Consider the following 22903-nt stretch of genomic DNA (forward strand, 5'->3'; position numbering starts at 1 on the left):
TCCCCCTTTCCCCTATTTCTTTATTTGTGCTGCTCTGAAAACCACTTTTATGGGTGTCCCGTTCATTTTCACTGGTTGATTGGCTGCAAAGCAGCATATAAATATCTGCAGATGGTTGGTTGGTTAGTTGATTGATTGATTCGTTGATTGATTGGCTGCAAAGTGGCAGGTAAAGAGCAGCTGCAGGAGCAGCAGCGGCAGACAAGTCTGCGAGCACCCCTCTCCTCCCCGCCTGCAGGCCAGCAGGTCTTTCCCACCTCGGCTCGCGCGGCCAATCGGCGCCCGCCTCCCACGTGGGGCGCCCTGCCCTGCCCTGCCCTGCCCTCGCCCTCATTGGCTGCGCGCCCGAAGCCCCGCCCTCTTGCATATTCATGAGGCGGGCGGGGCGGAAGTGGTAGCGTTGCGCAGAGACGGTTTCCGAGGCGCCGAGGGTATAAAGCGCCGCCCGCCGCAGCCGCTGGACGCCGCTCCGGAGCTCGCCGCCGTTGACCGCCCGCAGCGACGCGCCGCCCGCCGACCGACCCAGGAGCCCGCGGGGCGGAGGCAGCGCCAGCCGGGCCGCCGAGCAGCGCGGTCCATCAGAGGAGCAGGTACCGCTCAGGGGCGGCGCGGCAGGTGCGCGGCAGGCGCCCTCAGGACGGCCCTGGGGGTGGACTGCCCCGGGCACTGGAGGCTCTGCCGCTGGCAGCCCTGGAGGGAGCGCCCTGCGGGATAGACTGCCTCTGGCTCTGGAGGCTCTACCTGCTCAGCCGCCACAGGGACTGGCAACCCTGAAGGGAGACACTGTGGAGAGTTCCTGTGGACTGAAGGAGCACCATGGAGTGCCCCTGTGGGGTAGCCTGCCCCTAGCTCTGGAGGCTTTGCTGCTGGCAGCCCTGGAGGGAGAGTCCCTGTGGGCATAGACTGCCCCAGCTCTGGAGGCTCTGCCACTGGCAGCCCTGGAAGGAGCACCCTGGAGCGCCCCTGTGGGGTAGACTGCCCCTGGCTGCTGAGGCTCTGCCTTCTCAGCCGCCACAGGGACTGGCAGCCCTGATGGGAGGCACTCTGAAGCCCTGATGGGAGGCACACTTCTCCTGGCTGTGGAGGCTCTGCTGCTCCCCTGCTGTGGTGACAGGGGGCATCCACTGAGTTGGGACAGGGAAAAGAACATATTTCTTTACCCAGCTTGTGGTTACTCTGTAGAATTCCATGCCACAGGGTCTGGTGATGGCATCTGGTTTATATGCCTTTCGAAGAGATTTGACAGATTTGTGGAGAAGTCCATCACAGGTCACAAGCCATGATGGGTATGTGCATATAGTTAGGCTGTGGAACTCCTTACCACAGGATGTGGGTGATGGCATCTGACCTGGATGCCTTGAAAAGGGGATTGGACAGATTCATAGAGGAAAACTCCATCACAGGTTACAAGCCATGATGTGCATGTGCAACCTCCTAGTTTTTGAAGTGGGCTACTTCAGAATGCCAGATGCAGGGGAGGGCACCAGGATGCAGGTCTCTTGTCTTGTGTGCTCCCTGAAGCACCTGGTGGGCCACTGTGAGATGCAGGATGTTGTTCTAGTTGGGCCTCTGGCCTGATCCAGCAGGGCTCTTCTTAGGTTCTTATGTTGGCTGGCATCTTCTTCCTATGGGCTCAGCATAGTTCCCTTCTGCTGAAATGGCAGTTTCTGTTTCTCCTGCAAGAAAGCGTTTCTGCCCACTTTGGGCTCACGCAGTGGGGCTCTCCTTTACTTGGGAACTCTCTGCAGAGCTATACCAGCTCCCCTCTTTAATTCCCTCCCCCACTCGCTATCTGGTACTTGGAGATACACTGCTTTTGAACATGGAGTTTCCAGTTGTCCTTGTCTGTGGCTGTTCTTGTTACCTTTTGTGTAAAGCAGTGTTTCTCAACCAGTGGTGCAGGTACTACCAGTGGTACTTGAGGTGGTGTCCGGTGGTGCTTGTTGAACCCCTGGACCCCCGCCACCGGCAGCTAGACCAGGGACATGACGCAGCGAACAGCAGTAGGAGGCTCAAGGCAGCAGGCAGCACTCCAAAGCATGCTTTTCTGCACACAAAAAAGCTCTCCTATCCAACTTGAGCCTCTTAACTGGTGTTTGTCACATCGCATTCAGCTTCCTAACCCAGAAGTAACTGTCAATGATGGTATCATCAGAATGTCTGGTGGTGCTTCCAGTTGGTGGACCATGTGAAGTGGTATAGTGGAGGACAAGCGTTGAGAAACATTTTGTGGTCTGTCTTCCCACTCAAGGAGGTGGAAAGGTGGGGCACAAATACATATCCAGGCAAATAAACAACTGGTCTGCACAGATGGCTCACAGCACAGAGTTTAAAATCAAGCTGCTTTAAATCACCTATTTGCTTACCTGGCAGCTGGTTTCTCCTCGTGGCCATCCAGGTGCCCCTGGGAAGCCTGTAAGCACAGCATGAAGATCACAGGTCTCTCCTACTGCTGGTCCCTAGACATCTGGAAGCCAGAGGTGGGCATTCTGGATGTGGAGGTTCCACTTGGCTGTGTTGGCAAGTAGCAGTTGTTGGTTTTGCCATTCTGAACACTGCTGTTAGCCTTTCTTTTGTACTGCTAATCAGGGTCATTAATGGGCAATAGTGCACAGGCTTGTATCCAAGACCTTACTAGATGATACTGTCCCAACATCTTTTCTCTTACATTGGCCATCTATATAATGTGAATAGGACAGTCCTCCCACACCCCGATTTTCAGATATGCTGCCTCTTTACATGGAGGTTCTGCTTTCTTTATTAGTTGATATGCCTAACAGCCCTCTTTTCCTCAAATTCCCCTTTTATAAAGCGATTTCATCTGGTAAAAGCCTGCTGTGTTGTAAAATCTGCCTCACTAGTAGGTGATGCAGGTGACTGTTCACCTTGGGGTTGGGAGGGTGAGAGTTGAGAGCAGAACCAGTTGGGGAAGGGTCTGGGGAGGATGCAAACAAAGAATGTATGCTTTGGGGTTTGGCTTGGTGGGATATTTCATGACCAAGAAGAGGGGGCTGAGATATGGAGCTATGCTGGGGACCATGCATCTTGGAGGACAGGCAAAGGGAGAAAAGGGTTGAAGGTGGTGAAGTTTGTGGTCACAGAGGCTGAGCAGGGGCTGGTGGCAGTCAATAGTGAAGTTGTCCTTTCGGTAGGGAGCGAGACAAAAGGAAAAGGAATCTGTCTGTGAGAAAGGGGTTAGGTCTCCATACTCAAGGGATTAGGTTGATGAGGGGGTATTGTATGAGGTGGTATTGCATCGCAGAGTGAAAGGGGGCTGGATTGGTTGGTTTGCGTTCTTGTGGGCAGGTGGTGGCACATGGAGAAAGAGGCATGAAAAGCAGGCACAAGAGGATTGTAAGTCTGGGGGGAGAGGGAGCAAGTGGGGTCAGAGAAGCTCCTGGAAATGGATTGGGGCAAAAGCTATAGAGATGAGGGGCTAGGAAGACATGTGGGAGGTGAAATATGAGTGTGCAAGAAGGGAGCAAAAGGAAAAGAGTTCTGGGGTGTCAGATGTGCAGTGAGGAGCAAAAGAAGGGGAGGTCAGGAATGGACTATTGGAAAGAGAGCATTTAGGAGTGTAACAGAGGGGAACCTGTGACAAGTGAAGAGGGAAGGCAGGCTAAAAGAACAGGGTGGTAGGTTGGTATTGGCTTAAATTAGTGAGCATTTCTGCAGGGTGTCAGAAGAAGAGGGGAATCCCTGGAGGGCAGGGAGGTGTGGACTCAGGTGAGCAGTGGATCAGATGAAAGAGGCAGGTGTGGAAGAAAAAGGTTATTTGAGGTCAAGTGTGGTGGCTGTTAGGTGAGAATGATCAGGTGTGGATGGAGAGCCCTTGGGGAGGAGCATGCTACTGTGTCTGATGGAAGGGGAGAGTGTGGGGCTGGTCTGAATGTGGGTCTCCAGGATAAGTATGGGGTGAGAACTTGATGCTGAAAGAGAGGCCTGGACTTGCTAAGAGGAAAGAAGAGATCCTTGTCTCTGGAAGGTCAAGTGGGACAGGGAAGGCTGCACAGAGGCACTATTCAGGAGGCAAGGGTGGGCTCTGGGGCCGTTTTCACAGCAGGTTGTTCAGTTGGAGAAAAGAGAATTCTTAAAAGACAAAATGAAAGATGGTAGAGACTGGAGACTTGACTCTCTGTAGTGGTTGCATAAGCAATGGCCAACTGTGAAGAAAGCGTGTGGGAATTGCAGGTGGGTTGTGTGCAGGGACCATTGAAAGGGATGCAGGAACCTGGAGAAGTTACTAGCAGAGGAGGAGGGTGTCGCTAGTGAGGAATCAGTAATGACTTGAGGGTCTTGTAGGAAAAAAGGCGGGAGGCAGCAGAAAGGGATTTGGGGGCATCCAGAGGGAGATACTTGGGGAGAATGGAACTGCTTTTGACTTATACTATATTTGATTGAAGTGGGGATGTGAGTGAGATTAGCTGAACAGGTTAGTACCAGCCATTCTCTCTCTATATATATTTTGGCTGCCTGTTGCCCAGGCAACATTTCTTTTAATGGGTTCTAATGTTAGGATCCCTCCTCATATATCAGAATGCTGCCTAATTTTCAGGGACATGATGGAATGTGGCTTATGTGGAAGGCACCTCTGCAATCTACTTCTGGGGTCAGGAACGGCAACAGCTTGACTAGAACTTGAGTGGCAATCAGTCAGTCCTTTTTGTCCAGCTTCCCTTTGATGTAAATAGTCAGCACTTTGTGATGTAGAAGTCAAATACCTCAGCTTGCTTATTTGTGGTCTGGTCCTAGCAGAATGAAATCCTGTTATGAATACGTACGAGTTGAAAGTGTAAACTTGTGTTGCAGCTGCAAACTCTGTAGTGATTAGCCTTGTGTTCCTGTGCTTTGCCACCTTGGAGCAGTGCTTGGATTGTGTGATGCATTTTGGATATCTGTAAACAGGCAATCTCAGGTTCTGTTCTGACCTGATAAACCTAAGACTCTGAAACTTTTTGTGCTTGTCAGAGATCTCCTGAATGCCATTTGGATCTCTTGTGCCAAAACCACTTGGTATATACTTAGACTTATTTAGGAATAGCTGAAGTGCTGGGTTTTCAAAGAGAAATTTTTTCTTGTGTTTCGGGGAAAGTGCACTGCTGACCTTGAGGATGACCTGAGGAAAACACAGTATTTTTTTTATAATATCACCACAGTCAAATAGTTCTTCACAGCTAGCATGTTATCCTTCCACCGGATCCCTCATCAGTTATTTTTGGTTGGTGGTGTCAGTGATTCCAGCTTCTAGGAAGAACCGAAAGGAAGGGTTCTAATGATGCCTGCTCCAAGTGTGGCCAGTTAGTTTACCATTGAAGGAACTGCTGAACAGAAATGTAGTTGGTTTCTATGTTCTGGCACTTAACTTGGGAGTGATTGTCCCCAGAGACGCCTGGGCAAGCCTCTTGTGAATGGTCCATAAACTGGATTTGCAAAGGACTACTAGGATTCCTTTTCTGCCATTTAACTTCTGCAAAGGCGTATGCTGGTTGTTAAAATGGCCTGTGCTGCTTGCTGCTCTGGTTTAAGTATCTCTGTTCATGATCCACGCAGCAGTCCACAGCCTGGCCTAGGCAGTGCTGCTAATGTGTATTGGAAATCAGCCGGATCTGCTGCTGATTGCTGTCAGTGCAAGTGAGTGGGTATTGACTTGACTTTGCAGCAGAACTCTGTTGTTGGCAACCTTCAGTCTCAAAAGACTATGGTATCACGCTCTGAATGGTGGTTCTGGAACAGCGTCTAGTGTGGCTGAAAAGGCCAATTCGGGAGTGACAATCCCTTCCACACCGGGAGCAAGTGCAGTCTGTCCCTGGTCTGTCTCCCTGGCTATGGGCCTTCCTTCTTTGCCTCTTTGCCTCAGACTGTTGGCCAAGTGTCTCTTCAAACTGGGAAATGCCATGCTGCACAGCCTGCCTCCAAGCGGGCCGCTCAGAGGCCAGGGTTTCCCACCTGTCGAGGTCCACTCCTAAGGCCTTCAGATCCCTCTTGCAGATGTCCTTGTATCGCAGCTGTGGTCTACCTGTAGGGCGCTTTCCTTGCACGAGTTCTCCATAGAGGAGATCCTTTGGGATCCGGCCATCATCCATTCTCATGACATGGCCGAGCCAACACGGGCATCTCTGTTTCAGCACTGCGTACATGCTAGGGATTCCAGCACGTTCCAGGACTGTGTTTGGAACTTTGTCCTGCCAGGTGATGCCGAGGATGCGTCGTAGGCAGCGCATGTGTAAGGCGTTCAGTTTTCTCTCCTGTTGTGAGTGAAGAGTCCATGACTCGCTGCAGTACAGAAGTGTACTCAGGACGCAAGCTCTGTAGACCTGGATCTTGGTATGTTCCGTCAGCTTCTTGTTGGACAGAACACATCATGGGTAACTGGGTGACAGAATCTTTTTAAGCTGTTGTATTTTCTCTGGAGTGCATTCTTAATGCTTTTGATTGCACACTTTGCTCATCAGTTCAGTGCAGTAAAGGGAATTGTTACCTTGCTTTTATAGCTGTAATAAAATGGTGAGCTTGTGGTGGAAAGTATTATTGGTTTTCTTTAGAGTGATGTTTTTCAAACTGTGGGTCGGGACCCACTAAGTGGGTCATGAGCAAATTTCAGGTGGGTCCCCATTCATTTCAGTGTGTATTTTTTCTTAATATATTAAGACTTAATGCTACCATTGTATGCGATTGCGTTTCAAGGAAATGTACTTTTAACAGGCTACTATGTATATGCTTTTGACAATGATAGTCAATGGGACTTACTCCTGGGTAAGTGTGGGTAGGACTGCAGCCTAGGATTGTTAAACATTTACCTGCCTGATGTGACTTCTAATCATGACATCACTTCCAGTGGGTCCTGACAGATTCTCAATCTAAAAAATGGGCCCCGGTGCAGAAAGGTTGAGAACCACTGCTTAGAGTAAGAAAATGCAGCTTGATGTGTATCCCTTTAACCCGGCTGCTTTTTGTAATGAGTGCTTCACAACCAATCTTTAAGAACAGGCCTGGAACCTGAAAAGAAAAATGCTGCTGTTTATGTTATGTACTTCACAACAAAGAGTGGAGTATCTTGAGCTTCATTTATGTTTCTGAAAGCAGTTATGCAGGGCTGCTTTTACTGGGGAGGCTGCCAAAACGACTACAATGCTGATGCCAACATGCAGGCACTTACCAAGGTAGCAGCAACAGCAGCTGTTTTGGAAATAAACATTATACTAGGTCTTTCAGAAGTGCAGTTTTAATCTGGTGGGCTCTTAGTCTTTATTCTAAGGCAGTCTTTAAAGGGAGATTTCTTCAGAGGCTCAGGAAAGCTTATTTTTTAAACAGGTATCCTGTGAATGCGAATGTTGAACATATAAAGCTGCCATAGACTTTGTTTGCACATGCAGGGGAATGAGGTGAAATCCTTAGATCAGCCATTTTCAACCACTGTGCCATGGCACACTGGTGTGCAGTGAGTGGTCCACAGGTGTGCCAGTGGAATTTGGGGGAAGGTCATTTATTAGTAGGGCCAATGGGGATGTGAGCCCTCCACTGTCGTCATGGTGTGCCTTGTCAATTGTAAAAAACCTGATTGTGGGCCTTGACAATTTTAGTGACCTTGTCAGTGTGCCATGAGATGAAAAAGGTTGAAAATCGCTGCCTTGATGAAATGGATCATACAGCTGTAGATGGCAGGAGGGTGAGATCATTTTGGGAATGTTCTCCCTCATAAAATACCTTGCAAGTAAAACCAAAAAACTACCACATTCTTGAGCACATCATGGTGAGGTTTTCAAGGCCCGCTTGCTCCTTTCATGTTGGGTTTTCTACTTGCAGGGAGATATTTATGCAGAACATTTAAAAAAACACATGTGCTGCACATGTGTCCTTGGCTCTGTCCTTGGCTTGTGAAAAGACTGTGGTCCTGTGGGATAAGGGACTACGTGGCCAGGCATTGGACCACCCAGTTGTCAGCAATCAGGACAGTGAGATGATTGAAAAACAAAATAAATTTTCACCTGGAATCCGAAATATGTAGTTTTCTAGCATTTCATTCTGCCACGGATCTGATATGGTTAGGTCATGAGTCTCTCTAGCCCCCTGTTTGCCTGACAGTGACCCTCAACAGTCTCAGGCACTGCTATTTTCCACTCTTGCAACTTGAAATTCTTTAACTGGGAGGTCCAATGTTGGTTAAGCTTGTCAGTACAGATTACATGCTCTACCATTGAACTATGGATGCTTCCCAAATAACTGCTACATTTGCATTACACTGTTCTTCCCAGTAGCTCAGAGTGGCATTATAGCTGACCCAAAGCCTATAAAGTACATTAGGATGAGAGACTGACTTAACTAATGCCGCCTATGGATTTGAAACATCCAGACACAATTCTCTAACCACTACCCCACATTGCATTTGACAAGGAAACCAGTCTGCCCATCACTGAACTAAGGTAGTGGTCCTTTGGCAAGGTCTTAAAAAAAAAAAAAGTCTCACCACCAGTAAATTCCACTTGCTGGTTGGGAGGGTGCCTGATCTGGGTTGTCTTTCTCCAGGCCACAGCCTCAACTATAACTACCCTTGCAAACTCATGGGACAATTCCCTGACCATTTTTTCAACTGCAGCTTTCACAGTGAAGGAACCCCCAAGTTAGGCATAGATCTTGTTTATATAGCGTACTTTTCTGCAGGCTTCATAGTTCAGCTACCTAATTCACGTAGGCAGAAGAGGCAGCAGGAAGATAATCCTCTATTTTTGCAAGTGCTTTTATTTGGCTTTGTTCATCAAGTGGAGCTTTTGCAAATGAGGTTTCTCCAATTTGGGTGCATCCCACTTGGTGTTTTTTTTGCTTGCCAAGCAGTTGGGAGTTAACACTATTAAATGTTTAATTCCAGAAGCTAATTTTACATAATTTGGAAGGATCTAGTTGATAAAGCTCTCTGCAATGTCAAAAGTTGCACTCTGGTCCTCTGTTCCTTGAAAATCTGCAGACTCCACCACGTTCATGGCAAGTAGTTCCATAGGTGAACTACTCTTGTTTTAATGGCTAGTTTACCTAATTAACCTGCTTTTGAGTGCTGAGTGGTATAAAATTGTAACAGTATGTGTTGCACAGTGTGAACACTCCAATGCTAAGAGATGAAGTTGGGAAGTTCTGCAGTAGATTCTAAGTTAATTTGATGAAGTATTTTTCTAGAGGCCTGAAGATAAGCTTAGCAGCAATAAAAAGATGTTTAAAGATATATCTGTGGTGAATACTTAAGTGCTGCTAGAATTCTATAAACACCTAGATGAAAGCTGCTGATAAACCCCAACTGGCATTATTTATACCTCTTCTGTCCTTGGTCTGTCATCTTGATCCTGCATGCCTTGCAGTCCTTCCTCAAGCTGCAAGGTAATAGAACTTTACCATGCTGGGCTGGGTCCCTTCCAAAGTCCTTTTGCACCTTTTTGTCATCAAGACCTGTCTTTTGGAGCGTTCCTCTTGATTTCAGATGCTCTGTATTCCAGTTACTAGGCTGGCTGAGAGTGAAGTTCACCCTACGGTTGGTAGCTGTTGCCAAAATCTTGAAAAAGATGTTTGTTTATCCTAGTAGATATCATTGGCTTGGCAGCTCCCAGCCATCAAGCTGCCAAGTGCAATTGTGGACTTCAATTATCTGCATAACATGGCCTTTTTTGTGCTTTTACTGGCCCCTGTTTGGCTCTTAAAGTTGTTCTTAAGTAAAAACATAAAAGATCTCATGGTCTGGTATGGTGAACAAAGATTAGTTAGAAACTTCATTGGGTATTTTGCTTTTGACTTAGTTAATAAAAATATCTTATGCATTATAAAGATCACAAAATTTATTGTAACGTAAGCTTTCATAGATCACAATCCACCAACAGATGTATAACATACTGAACATACTGAACTCTTCAGTATGCATATGTGTACAAGAGATTAGAAAAAAATTTAGACCAAGTCATATACCAGAGGAAATATGTTTGCCGCAAGTTTATCCTTTTTTACAAGTTTTCAAGGTAAGCATGATAGATCACAATCACTGATAATGGTCTAGCACTACTAAGTTAGTTAACCTTGTAAAATGATAGCTTCTGAGTCCTGCAGTGGTGATGTTAACCCTTATACATTCTCTCTCCAGTCTCACTTTGAAACATTTCTGTTGACATATTGTCCCTTAAGGCATGCAGCAGAGTGTTTTGGCTGGTTAATGTTCTCTGGTTTGAGTGTTGCCATTTGTGACCTCAGACTTGTGCCCATTTGTTCTTTTGTGTTAAGAATAGCCTGTTTTTCTTATGGAGACTATAGTAAGAGCACTGGTGGCAGATAATAGCATATACTACCTGGGAGGATGGACAACTAAATAGGCCCTTGGTAGTGTAGCTGACATTGAGTCCTTTAATGGTGTTGCCTGAGGCAATATGAGTATAGGATTTGCAGCCTAGTCTGGTCCACGAGTTTGTGCTCATGGCACGTCTGTCCCTATTTGGTAAGTTGCCACACTGCTGTACTCATTAAAACCATAATATGGATGAAGCCCTTGGAGAAACCATGTTCAGCATGCACAGAAAATTGACAGAAGACGCATTTGTGTAATGCCATGGTTGGGGAAAATACTTCATATTTCTTTGGTGTAAGCTGGTGGGCATCCAGTCACTAGGAATTCTTTCAAGGCTTATAACTTCGTACCTTTCCCCTTAGGTGTAGAATTTGTGGTGATTTGGGTTCCAAATAGTGCAAGTGATGTTTAAAGGTGATTAGTAGAACATTGTTGTCCTGGCAGCCCTTGCCCTTGTCTTGGACCTGGGTCAGATATTTGAATGGACAAGAGCTGAATCCAAGTTCATCAGATGGTTGATCTAATGTTGTTCCAAGTTCATAAGTGAGAGGGTCATAGGGGAAAAAAGCCTTACAGGACTGAGTGCTTGTTGAGAATGCGCATGTTTGACATGCTAGTTTGAACAGGCAGTAGGAATTATTCTTTTAATTCCTCTGCCTACAGTCAGAAATGGTACAGTCAGTGTTGGATTTACTGTATTCTTTGAATCTATCTATTGTTTGCCTCTTCCCTTGGTCACTGAATACTTGCATTGTGATGTATGTCTCGGAACTTTAGGATTTTGCTGTTCTCTGTTATGGACAAACTGGTAGCTAAAAGCCTTCCTGCTAAATCATTGGTGCACATTATGGTGGTAGGTTGCTTGGATGTGGGGGTGGTATCTGGTTCTAGCAAATGATCTAGCAGTGTGGAATTTCTGCCGCAAGCATGTTGAATTGCATTGAACAGGCCACTGAGGAATGCCTATTGGAAGGAACCTGCCAAAACATACCTGCCAAACTGGCTCTTTAAACCATGAAAGTCAGGGGTAATTGGCTTAATCCAGCCCTGTTTTGGCTTAGTCTCAGATCTGGTGTGTGCCTCTTTCGAAATTGTCATATTTATTTTACATACAAGGCTGATTAGATTGCAGCTGGCTTAATTACATTCCCTTGGATTGCTTGTCTCCTTCCATATATTCCTTTTCACATCATATGCTACAAGGATTTGCATATTTGAAATTCCATCCTGCTTTCTTAAGCATGTCAAGCACCAACCCAGGAATTAATGAGGTGTTGCATTCAAGGACCAGATGAATGTGATGGTTGGTCCCTCAATCAGCAGGTTCACCATTCCAGTGCATGTCACCTGTCCACATCAATAATGAACCCACAGACTATTCAAAATGTAAATTTAAAACTACCAACTTAAAAAGGTATGTTTAGGTGACAGTCACCTAATACAATGGTCAGTCCAGCCACAGATGGATACATTTTTTGGTAGATTTGACCAAAATTTGATTACTCGAGTATCTGATGGTTCCATAGTAATTTCGATGTGAAGTGAGGTCTGTTTGTGTTCAAGTATGGGAGTTTCTGCAGTGAACTGTTTGGGGTTCTGCCAGTGAAGAATACCATATGTGCCTCTGTGTGTGGAGCTTAGCTGTAGTAATCTCCAGTTGATTAAGCGGTATAATCTTTAAATGTAACAGTGCCAGTTCCTCATCGAATGGTTGGGGAAAAGGTTCATACTAATTCCTAACAGTTAAGGAAAGGCCAGAATACATGGAATGTTCAGCAACTGGATGTTCCTTTTGTGAAAAATTCCCTACTTAAGCCCTACTTTAAGTGTTAGTGCCACCCTTGTTTTCTTGGGGGCTTGCGAAGAGCTTATTGTGGTAGATGATACTTTTATTCCCATTTACAGATCTGTACTGGAATAGCATCATCTGATGTAACAAAAATGCCATCCTAGGGACAAAGTAAGGCTTACCTTTTCTAGACTGATCTGCATAAAATGGTTTTATTACAGGAAATGCAATAAAGTGGTTGTCACATTGATCCAAGCAACTAACTGTTAACCTTTGTACCAGAAATTGATCAAATAGATCAGGTATTTCTCAGGATAAAGCTTGTGCTCTGTGGAAAATCAGGAGAGAAAGGATGTGCTATGTAATTTCTTCTTGATGGGCGAACTGTTTTTTACGTGTGGAGCAATGAAACATGCAGTCCCCATCCCCCCCCATAATCTAAAATAATGCAGTTGGAAGAAGGCTGTACCATATGCTTTTTAAGATGTGGCTTGGCTTTCAGCAGTCTGGAAAGCCAAGTACAGTACAAGTACTGGCAACAGAGGTGCCCAAGATGTCAGTGGGAAAACTTAAAGAAGCAGCATGCTTTGCTTTGCACCTGCTGGTGCTAATTAAGGTTTTAGTGTCAAAGATGGTGTTTGGCATTGCTAAGACATAAGTGATGCAGCCCCTGCAGGTTACCTTGCTCCTTAATTTGCCCAAACTCTAATCTTGGAGCATATTGCTAGAGATTTGCAAGCTTTCTGGTGGTTGAAGCTTCTATCTAGTCAACCAGCATTGACTGCTTAAATCAGGGGTGTCAAACATAAGACCCGTGGGCCGGATGCAGCTTTTTATCTGGACCTCCGCTCTCAGCTGCTGAGGTGTTACAGCTGAAATGGCAGCACACATGAAAATTGATCTTTCCCAAATCTTGAAATATGATCAAGGTTTGCGTACTTCCTCTTCTGTCATTTGCAGTTAATGAGTTTCTATATGAGAACAGGGTGTGATTTCTGGCCATTAGCTGCTTAATGATGTCACTTTCTGCATAATGACATCACTTCTGGCCCTCAGCTGGAGCCCTGAATGCTAACTTTGGCCCACTGTATGAAATGAGTTTGACACCCCTGGCTTAAATCCTTGAGTACAATTCTCCAGCTGCTGCAACTCGCATCTAGCTGTCTGTGACAGATCAGGAGAGAGATCTTGGGGTGGTGGTGGACAGGTCGATGAAAGTGTCGACCCAATGTGCGGCGGCAGTGAAGAAGGCCAATTCTATGCTTGGGATCATTAGGAAGGGTATTGAGAACAGAACGGCTAGTATTATAATGCCGTTGTACAAATCTATGGTAAGGCCACACCTGGAGTATTGTATCCAGTTCTGGTCGCCGCATCTCAAAAAAGACATATTGGAAATGGAAAAGGTGCAAAAGAGAGCGACTAAGATGATTACGGGGCTGGGGCACCTTCCTTATGAGGAAAGGCTACAGCGTTTGGGCCTTTTCAGCCTAGAAAAGAGACGCTTGAGAGGGGACATGATTGAGACATACAGAATTATGCAGGGAATGGACAGAGTGGATAGGGAGATGCTCTTTACACTCTCACATAATACCAGAACCAGGGGACATCCACTAAAATTGAGTGTTGGGCGGGTTAGGACAGACAAAAGAAAATATTTCTTTACTCAGCGTGTGGTCGGTCTGTGGAACTCCTTGCCACAGGATGTGGTGCTGGCGTCTAGCCTAGACGCCTTTAAAAGGGGATTGGACGAGTTTCTGGAGGAAAAATCCATTATGGGGTACAAGCCATGATGTGTATGTGCAACCTCCTGATTTTAGAAATGGGTTAAGTCAGAATGCCAGATGTAGGGGAGGGCACCAGGATGAGGTCTCTTGTTATCTGGTGTGCTCCCTGGGGCATTTGGTGGGCTGCTGTGAGATACAGGAAGCTGGACTAGATGGGCCTATGGCCTGATCCAGTGGGGCTGTTCTTATGTTCTTATGAGGTAATGGGAGGCTTGCATGGTGTTCCAGGGCAAACTTTGTTGAAGTGAAAGGAGGCCGTGTAGCAGCCAGCATCTGATGATGTCTTCTAGACTTACCGGCACTTAATTGTGTGTAATTGCACCCCCACGATAGGGCACCTTAGAAGGGTGCTATGACCGTGGTAAGTTTGGGAACCACTGGCTTACCAGCTTTCAGGTCGTTCTGAGTGCTTCTTATCTATATGCAACCAAAAATATGGTAGGCTATTTCAAATCAAAATGAACTTCAACCTCCCTCAATCTACAACTCCTGGTCTTGTGCAGCCGTCCCCATTCTCCCTCCAAGTTTGCCTTCTCAACTGTTGCCTCCCTTCCTTTGAAACACCCCTAGTTCTAAATCTCCTGCTTTCCAGGGCTGGCTGTTTTCATGGGTCCCTCCCTTCCTGCCCTTCTAGTTGATCTCCCCTCTTTCTAGGATCTGAGTATTTAGCCAGTGGCAGCCAGACCCAAGCTGCCACTCCACCATAGCATTTGGATTACTTGGCCAAATATTACTAGAGTCTATGCTGCTGCCACCATATTAGTTCTGGGGGATTATTCTTTCCTGAAGGGATGTCGAGGCTTGATCAAAATTAAGTTTGAGCTTGCAGTAGACTGCATGAAAATGAGAAGAGGGCCTCAGTTATGTAAGTTTGAAGCGTTCATCCGTACTGCATTGGCTTAAAGTTGGCCACTTGAAAGAAGTCCAGGTGAGTTCTGGAGTGGCCCCCAAATAATGTTCTGCCTTGGCCTTTTGAGAACTTCCCCTGGGGAAGAGTCTCTCAGTGCCATCTCTTCTGTGCTTCATCATGTGACACTGCCAGCAAATTCATATTGGAGGTCTGCAGCTGGCAAATGAAAAATTTTAGCACATTAAGAACCCATGCCTTTTAATTTTGTCTCAGAAAGTAACATATAGGAAAGTGTCTTAAAGACAATGATGATGTAAAAGAAAATGTTCAAAGTGCCAAGGTTATTTTAAAATACCTAAACTGGCATATTCAGTTCCTAGCAAATTAGAGAATGGAAAAAAAATGATTCTGAGCCTTCAAATACTTCTGCTACCCAGAGGCTTCTTAAACAGGGGTCCACAGTTCCACTCAACATAGTCAGTGTTCCGCTGCCCCCTTGAGAAGTATGGTGAGCCCCAACCTTGTAGCTAGGAGGGGTCTGGAATATCATCCTCACAGTTGCACTGTTCTTATAAGATGCTCAGCGCACCCCAAAAATAAGCCCTGGCTGGCATCTCAGGACTCCAAACTAGAGATGAGGGTTAGGGCTTTGTGCTGTGCTTCCAAGAACCTTGGGAATACAGCATTATGTAAGATAGAGCTTCTCCCTGCTTCCTTTCTCCAGCTGCTTGGTGGGGAGAAGAACATGTATTTTTTGTTGAACTCACATGGAATTTTGGAGATGCAGTGTGAGGTTGGGGGTGAGACTAGGTCCTGGAGAGAGGTCAGATCATGGTGATCACAAAGGCTTGTTTGGTTACCAGGACTGTCTAAGATTCTTGCACTGCTGTTTAAGTACATTTGGCTTCCACAGTTCAGCCACCAATTTTGGTCACACTCTGTGCTGTACTTCAGAGTTGTTCTGACCCCCTCCTTGGTGTTTGGAAGAGGGATCCTAGCTGTTTCTGAATGGTCTTGGTTTCCAGGCCAAAAAGTGCTCATACAGTTTGAGGGCAAGTTTCCATTTACCAAAAACTCAATTGGGGTAAGTGTGAAAAATAGAGTGAAAAGAGTAGAAAATGATATTGGAGCACTCAAACAGCTCTTCATTGCAGCATATCAAGTTGTACGCAGATAACTACTAAAGTTTTTAACTGGGGTCAGTCTCTGTTAACTTCTCAGTCTTTGTCTAAAGAGGAACAGCAGTGTTTTCATAGCTGAATAGGACACCAGTATTTTGTCGATCCTGCATATTTTCCCTTCAGCTGGCAAGGCTCCTGCTACAGGCACTACTGGCTCATAAAAAAAACCCCTTCAAAACAAGTCCATTATCACCTTGGAAGTGCCAAATAGTTGGAGGAAGGAGGCTGTGCTCTTTCCACAAAATACAGAAACCACCTAACCAAGATGGTCTGCACACATTCCTGTCCTGTTCTCTCCCCCCCCCCCCCCGGTCTTAGTCCTTGGGTTGTCTGAAGTCTGCTGGGCCCTTTCCCAGAAAGAAGTGGTTTGGTCACCTGCTCCAGAACGGTGAAGCAGACCACCCTGCCAGTTAATTTCCTGAAAACTCTGATCTAGTTGCAATCTTTGCAGTAGTATTTTTTTATTCCGTATTTGCTGTAGAAAATATTTGCCCCAAAGTGCTGCCCAGTAGGAAATAATCAATAAATGCCCAGTAGTAAATGATGCCAGCTAATGTGGTGGTGTGGTCATTTTTGTTGAGTCCCGTTCGTGGAGTTAAGAAAAGGCTAGTGAGAAGCCTAAATTTCAGTTCTAAGTTGCAGGTTACCATTGGCCACAGTGGTTTGTGGACAGAACATCTTTTATCCTCTGTATCTCCGTGGTGCAAGCAGCATACATGAGATTGACCTGATTTCAGTGTTCTTCTAGAAATGTCTGCCAGGTATGGACACATTTGGTCCTGTGGCCAAGATTCTTCTCCCCTTTGGGAAGTCTAAATTGCAAATAGAGTGATGGGGGGGGGAATCCATGTGGGCACCATGACATTCCTGGTTTGCAGTTGTGCTCCCAGCTTCTGCTCTCTGATACTTCGGAAAGTAGCAAAGGAATTCTCTGCATACGTTGGAGAAGCAGGAAAGTCAAAAGTAGAGACTGCCATTGCCCATGGATTCTGTGCACAGTGGCTTTGAAGCCTTTAAGAAAAACCTACCCCAGCAAAGACTGCTCATCTGTATCTTCCCTTGGCATGTTAGATTTTGCCTGCTTCTCAGAAGAGCTTGCTTCTTCCATAGCTTAGTGTTTTAGTGAGAGCACAGCTGTGTATATGTTAGATTTTGGCCAGGTTATTAGCAGTTGCAATTACTCAGCAGTCTGACATTGTGCCTTGCCTAGGCTATGTGCAAATAGCTGCTACTTTTTTCTTTTCTTGCAGTGTCTTGTCCTAATCCTACCACAGTGCGGTGCGAATTCAGCATTAGCATTTTTTTGTAAGAGTTAGATGTGGAAAGTTTTGAAACAAGCCAGAGCTGCAAAAAGTTTTCTCTGCTCTGGAAATAAACAGAAACTGAGGAGGAAAGTGCCAGCCCTACTGGGCCCCTGGTTTGATTGGAGCAAAGTCACTATCCATTACTTTGTGTCTTCCACTTAAGAAGGGAGGTCCTAGAGGAGGGCGGACATAATTGGAATCCGTCTCCATTGGGCAGGAGATCTGGTCTAGAGGGTGAAGTCTCCGTTAACCTGAAGATTACATCAGAAGGTTGCCAGTTCGAGGACACTGGCTGCTCCCTGAACGGCTGAGAATGGCGAGACCTTGAAGCAGCTGACTAGCCAAGCCGAGTGATTCCACCTGCTCTTGGTGTGAGCAGGAAGCGTCTTGGCTGCCCTCCATGTGAAAGATGCTGTCAGCCTGCGTGGGAGAACTGGAGGGCAGAAGTGAGACCAAACCAGGAAGATCCATTCTGAAATGTTGTTGGTTCTTGAAAGAGAGAACCTCTATGTTTGTAAAAATCCACTTGAGGGATTTAGAAACGCCTGCTTATGTAAACCGCCTTGAATAAAGTCAGAGGAGTAATCTGATGACCAGAAAGGCGGTATATAAATACCTAGTTGTTAATAATAATAATAATTATCTCCTCTGTGCTTTCTGTCTCTAAAAGGGAGTGGACAGAGGAGAAATGGGTTGGTGCAGAAGCCCTGGCAGGGTCCTATAGTGTGCCTTTATTGTTTCATTTCTGGGTAGTCTTCAGTTTGCCCTAGGAACTGGCAATCTGTACATGGAAGCTTTGAGATAGCTGATAACTCATAGATCTGTTTTATATTGTTACCAAATAAAACTAAGGACAGACAACTATACTGATCATTTGTCACATGTAGGAGCTATGGTTGCCATGGAGGCTGAAGAATTGGAAAAATGGTTGGAGGTGGAGCAGAGCATCTACTCACCATCAGGCAGATGGGGACTACAGAAATCATTATTTTGAAGTCCCTTTAGATTGAAGCATTGTGCAGTACTGAGAGTAGGTCTGCTTGCAAGTTTGCAATCTACAGAGACCACATTGGATGAGGAAGGAGGCAGGTCAACGCATGTCAAAGTATAGGAGCAATTTACATAGTGGGCTAGATCCATGAGCCTTGAGAGTAGTTTGAGCTGCAGATACATAGAGGCCTGCTTGAATTTAGCGCAAACAGGTGTTGAATTATCTGCATCGCTGTTTTAGATATCGGTCTGTGCAGACTTGGGAGAAAAGTGTGGCAAACTCATTGGTGCCATCGTTGACTCTTTAGGTACCTGGCATCCTTTGCCATGGACAGCTTCCTTCCTCGTTGCAGGTCCACTGTGAATTAAACTGAGCTCTTTGATATCTGTGCAATGGTTGAACGGCAAGGGTTCATGGCATCCCCTTCCTGGAAGATTTGGCAATGTGAGATTGCTTGGTTAAGGGCAAACCGACCAAATAAGAGGCGAGCTTCGTGAAACTACAGTATTTTTATGTTCTGCCTGCTAAGTACTGCTTAACCTGAGCTGTCTGGTTAGAGTGAAAAATGCACATTTTTAAATAGGGAACCCATCACTTCTTGGCCCTGGCATTTCATAACTGAAAACTAGTTTCAAAAACAAGCTGATTTAGTGGCAAGAATACTGCTGAGTTTTTTTTCCGTGTGAGTGGTATGACCTCTGTGCTCTATTGCTAGGTAGCGTTCTAAACTACTAGAACAATCATGTAATTCAAGGAGTAAAAATGTGTATAATAGTGGTGAGCAACTTACTCAACAGCAAGAGCCATACAGAAATACATTATAAATTAGCAGGCTGTAGTATCAGTTACCTGCAACTTTGATACGCTGGTGTATTTCCTGAAGATGATGGCTACCAAGCTGCAACTGATGGGCATCTTTGCTGCTAGGAAAAAAATGTATATGTCTGTCCCTATTTGCCTCTGAGATGCCATATACATCTTATTTTTAATGCTTAGTATTTTCCTGCTGTTCTGTATGCACTTTTGGTCCAGATAGGAAGATAAAACAGCAGTACTTGCAGGAGCACAAACTGTGATGGCTGTTTTGCTTCCTGGAGGGGTTTGCAGGTTCTGATGTCAGACCCTTTCTGGTTGCTGAGCTGTTGATCTGAACTGGCTATTTCAGCACAGTTTCTCCATTCTCACTTCTGTTTGCAAAAGGAAAAATGCAGTTTAAGCAAACTTCACATCCTGACAGACTGGCCATACTACAAAACTAACATTTATCCTGGAAAGTATCTTAAAAATGCTACACTTGAGATGGATGCAGAATGGTTTATTAAACCCCCTGAATGAGGCATTGTTCCCCTGGTAAACTGAGGCATTATTTACAAGAACCAATGCATTGTCCTTTGAGCTCCCAACCTTTCCATTCAGGAGTCCCTTTTTATCAACAGGTTGGTTGTTTTTGAGCTGGCTTAGTAAATGTTCCTTTTTATCCATTCAGGTTTGCTGGCATTACCTGTATGGTGCTGGTTCAAGAATAAGGGGAGGGAGAGACTTTGGCTCCCAATCTGATACTGTAGTATTTGTTGCATGTATTTAATATATTGGACATACATCAAAGCTGCCTACCTTAAGCAAGCGGGTGATGCCAGGTGCACTTTGAATTTCAGGAGATAATGTAGAACTCTGAATATAGCTGGTGCTCTGTATACTGTGTTGAAATCTCATATTTTGTGTAGGGAACCATCTAATCCTGTGATGTCTTGCATGTTTTGCAGACCAAGGGTATGTCTATATTTTACTTTGTTCTGTTGTCTGCATTGTAGGCAAGGGGTGCTGTGCTGAAGCTTTGAGCAGTGGCAGTTCCACTCAGTGCCTCTCTGGGTTTCCGAGGCACTGCCCAGGTATCTTCCAGTATACCTTCCCAGCCCTCATAGTTGTAAACATTTCTGGGGAAAGAGCAGAGATTCCAGACACCACATTCTACAACCAGAACCAAATTGCTTCCTTAGAAGTATGTGCAACCCTGGATTACAACCTGTTGCCATGTGATTGTGCAATAAGTAAACTGGTGTTTTGGAGTAAGCCAATGGTGTTCAGTTTGGTCATAAGCTATTTAAGTTCCTGGAATGGCTGTGAGCAAGTCAAGCCTTACAAAATCACTGCTCGTGTTACTCTTAATGTCCAAGTTGCTCCCTTGGTTGAGAATTTATGCACATCCCTTGCTAGTGGCTAAGGCCACAAGCCTGCTTTGCTTCTGCAGCCCCAAGCAAACTCCCATACCTTCATGTAGGCAGAAAAGATCTACTGCAGATCTTTTTTAACAGATCCTTGCATTGTAAGTTTGCAAATGTTCGAGAATGTACATGGAAGCCCAACTGGCATTGAATAGCCCAAATCTGTAGGCAGAGTTATCTCTGAGATGGTAAACTTGTGATTGGACTGGACCACTTTAGACTATATGTGGAAGCTCCATGTGGTGGAATGCTGCTCTGACCAATGACGTTCTCTGCACATGAAAAACTGGCATGTTGGAGAAAAGCTGGGCGCCATTTCAGTTTTTAGTGTGCAGGGAATTTCTTTGTAGGGAGGAATGTGTGTGTTATGTGAGCCCCTCCCTCTTTGCCATCAGTTCAGAACTAGGCATGTCCCCTCAGAACGGGAGCTTTTGAGGTTGTGATGATGCCTTCCAGCCTTAATCTACGTGGCATGTGCAAAACATCTGACGTAGAAAGCTTGGTAGAGAGTGGCTATTTTGGAAATATATGCCACAACCTGAATCGGCAGTGCAGGACCCATCTTTTCACTAAATCATGCCCATATAGCTGGTGGAATGCAATATGTCAAGTACTGGCTGCTGCATGTGGTGTTTGGACCTTGTGCATGGACATTCTCAATGAGAGTGGGAGACGAGTTCACATTTGGGCAAGAGAAGAACGTTTCTTGAGTAAGAGGCCTCACTTATGAGAGCATAACCCTCTAGACCTGCCATATCCACTTAAAACCTGTCTATGGAACAGCTGCTGCTTTAAATGTGGCCAAGTTCCAGCTTGGGCAAGTCTCCATTTGTAGAATTGCATCATAATTTTCTGTGCAGTTTATTTGCTTGCTAATTTTATGTGCAACAATTTGTAGAAATGTCTTTGCAGGTGCAGCTTGGCTCCCCTGCTCTGTCTTATTCAGGATTCAGTGGGCCAGGAACAACTTTGAGGTGTTTGGTAATCATGTTCATGCAATACTAACTCTACTTATGAGATGTTTCTGTATCAGTTCATGAGTCTTTCCTGCCAGAAAGGCGTACTTCAAAGCTTTTACCCGTTTCCCTTTCCAAGTTTTTTTGCTAATGCCAAGGTATGCTTCAGTTTCATGTGTTAAGGCAATGAATGTGGTGTATATAGTGAAAAGAAGTTGCATTTTGTTTGTTCAGACAGAATAAGATACAGGGAAGTTGTTCAATCCAAGGGTGCTTCAGAAGTGTGATCCTGGAGATTAAACACTGAATTGATAGACTCCAACACGCATGAAATATGGGCATCTTTGTACAACTGTTAGCCACTACAATATGTTCCTGCTGTGTTCAAGTCACTCTCCATGCTGTAGAGTCCCTTTTCCTGCCTGACATCATGGCTAAGGTTGGTTTAAATCTGCAACCATTGGTCAAGAGATTCTGGTACTGGTTAGTGTACTAGGGAGCAGACAGGGTTGGTAGAAAGGAATCATGACAGCTTGTAGTGAGTTCTGGCCAGTGTTGGGCCAGTGGTAAATCTCAAGGGGAGATTGAATCCCACTTGCTCTACCCCATCCTGCTGGAGCTTTGCATGACATGGAAGGCTAGACTAATTAATCAGTCCATCTGCAAAAATATATTTTCTATAATGTCACTACCCTGCCATAGACTGAGTTATGTGGCCCTGGTAGTTCCCAGTTTGGGAACACCGGTCTGCATCCTAGGTCAGCTGCTTTAAAGGCCACATGTTTGAGTGCTGTGGGTGTGCTCAGTGTTTTGCATCCCAGAGGCTCCTGTGGGGAGCGACAGTGTTGGACTAGCTGGTCCTTCTGTTTGGTGCTTTCACAGCAACACGTGTGCATACAGTTCTGTTTCAGGATGACACCCAAGGGAGGGGGGGTGAAGTGATGTCTTTTGATCAGTGTCTGTGGTTGAGGAGACTGGGATTGCAATGCTGATAGGGTCTCTCCCTTCTATATAAGGGATAGTAACACCTAGTGGCCTGTTACCTTAATTACAGAATAAAATGTAAGCGCTGCATACAATAATTTGCATTAAACCAGTTAATTGCAATCATGATGATGCTTTAACCTTTGCAAATATTAGGATGTCCCAGCAGAGGTTGATCATTAGCTAGTTTAGGGCTGCATAAATAACTGCGAGTCTTGGAGCAAACCTGATATATCTCCTGTCAGCATTTAGTGCCATGTGAGATCCCACGTCAGGAGATTAAAAGGCTCGTTGTAGCTAAAAATATAAGCCAGTAATGATAAACATTGAGCTTCAAGCCAATTGATTGTACACAAAAATCCATGCTGTGTGCAGTGTCTCCTCATGACAAGTAAGAATCTCAGAGACCCCCTGAGTGCTTGTTCAGGAGAGCAAGTTCTCTGCCCTTCCCAGCATCCATGGTGAGCCTGGGTTCCTCTTTCCCAGCATTGAATCGAACACAGTGAATTGCAAGCCACTGGGTTATC

At 45.4% G+C, this 22903-nt stretch overlaps 1 protein-coding gene across 3 annotated transcripts in view; it reads left to right on the top strand.

Annotated features, from left to right (window-relative positions):
• The first annotated feature begins 482 nt into the window (after positions 1-482).
• SLC45A4 (solute carrier family 45 member 4) overlaps positions 483-22903 on the top strand; it is a 90366-nt gene continuing 67945 nt past the window's right edge. For all 3 annotated transcript variants that reach the window (XM_066623893.1, XM_066623892.1, XM_066623894.1), the window contains exon 1: positions 483-590. The gene's annotated coding sequence lies outside the window, so the exon portion shown is untranslated. The remainder of the gene's footprint in view (positions 591-22903) is intronic.

Source organism: Tiliqua scincoides, chromosome 4 (genome assembly GCF_035046505.1).
Source record: "Tiliqua scincoides isolate rTilSci1 chromosome 4, rTilSci1.hap2, whole genome shotgun sequence".
Lineage (NCBI taxonomy): Eukaryota > Metazoa > Chordata > Lepidosauria > Squamata > Scincidae > Tiliqua > Tiliqua scincoides.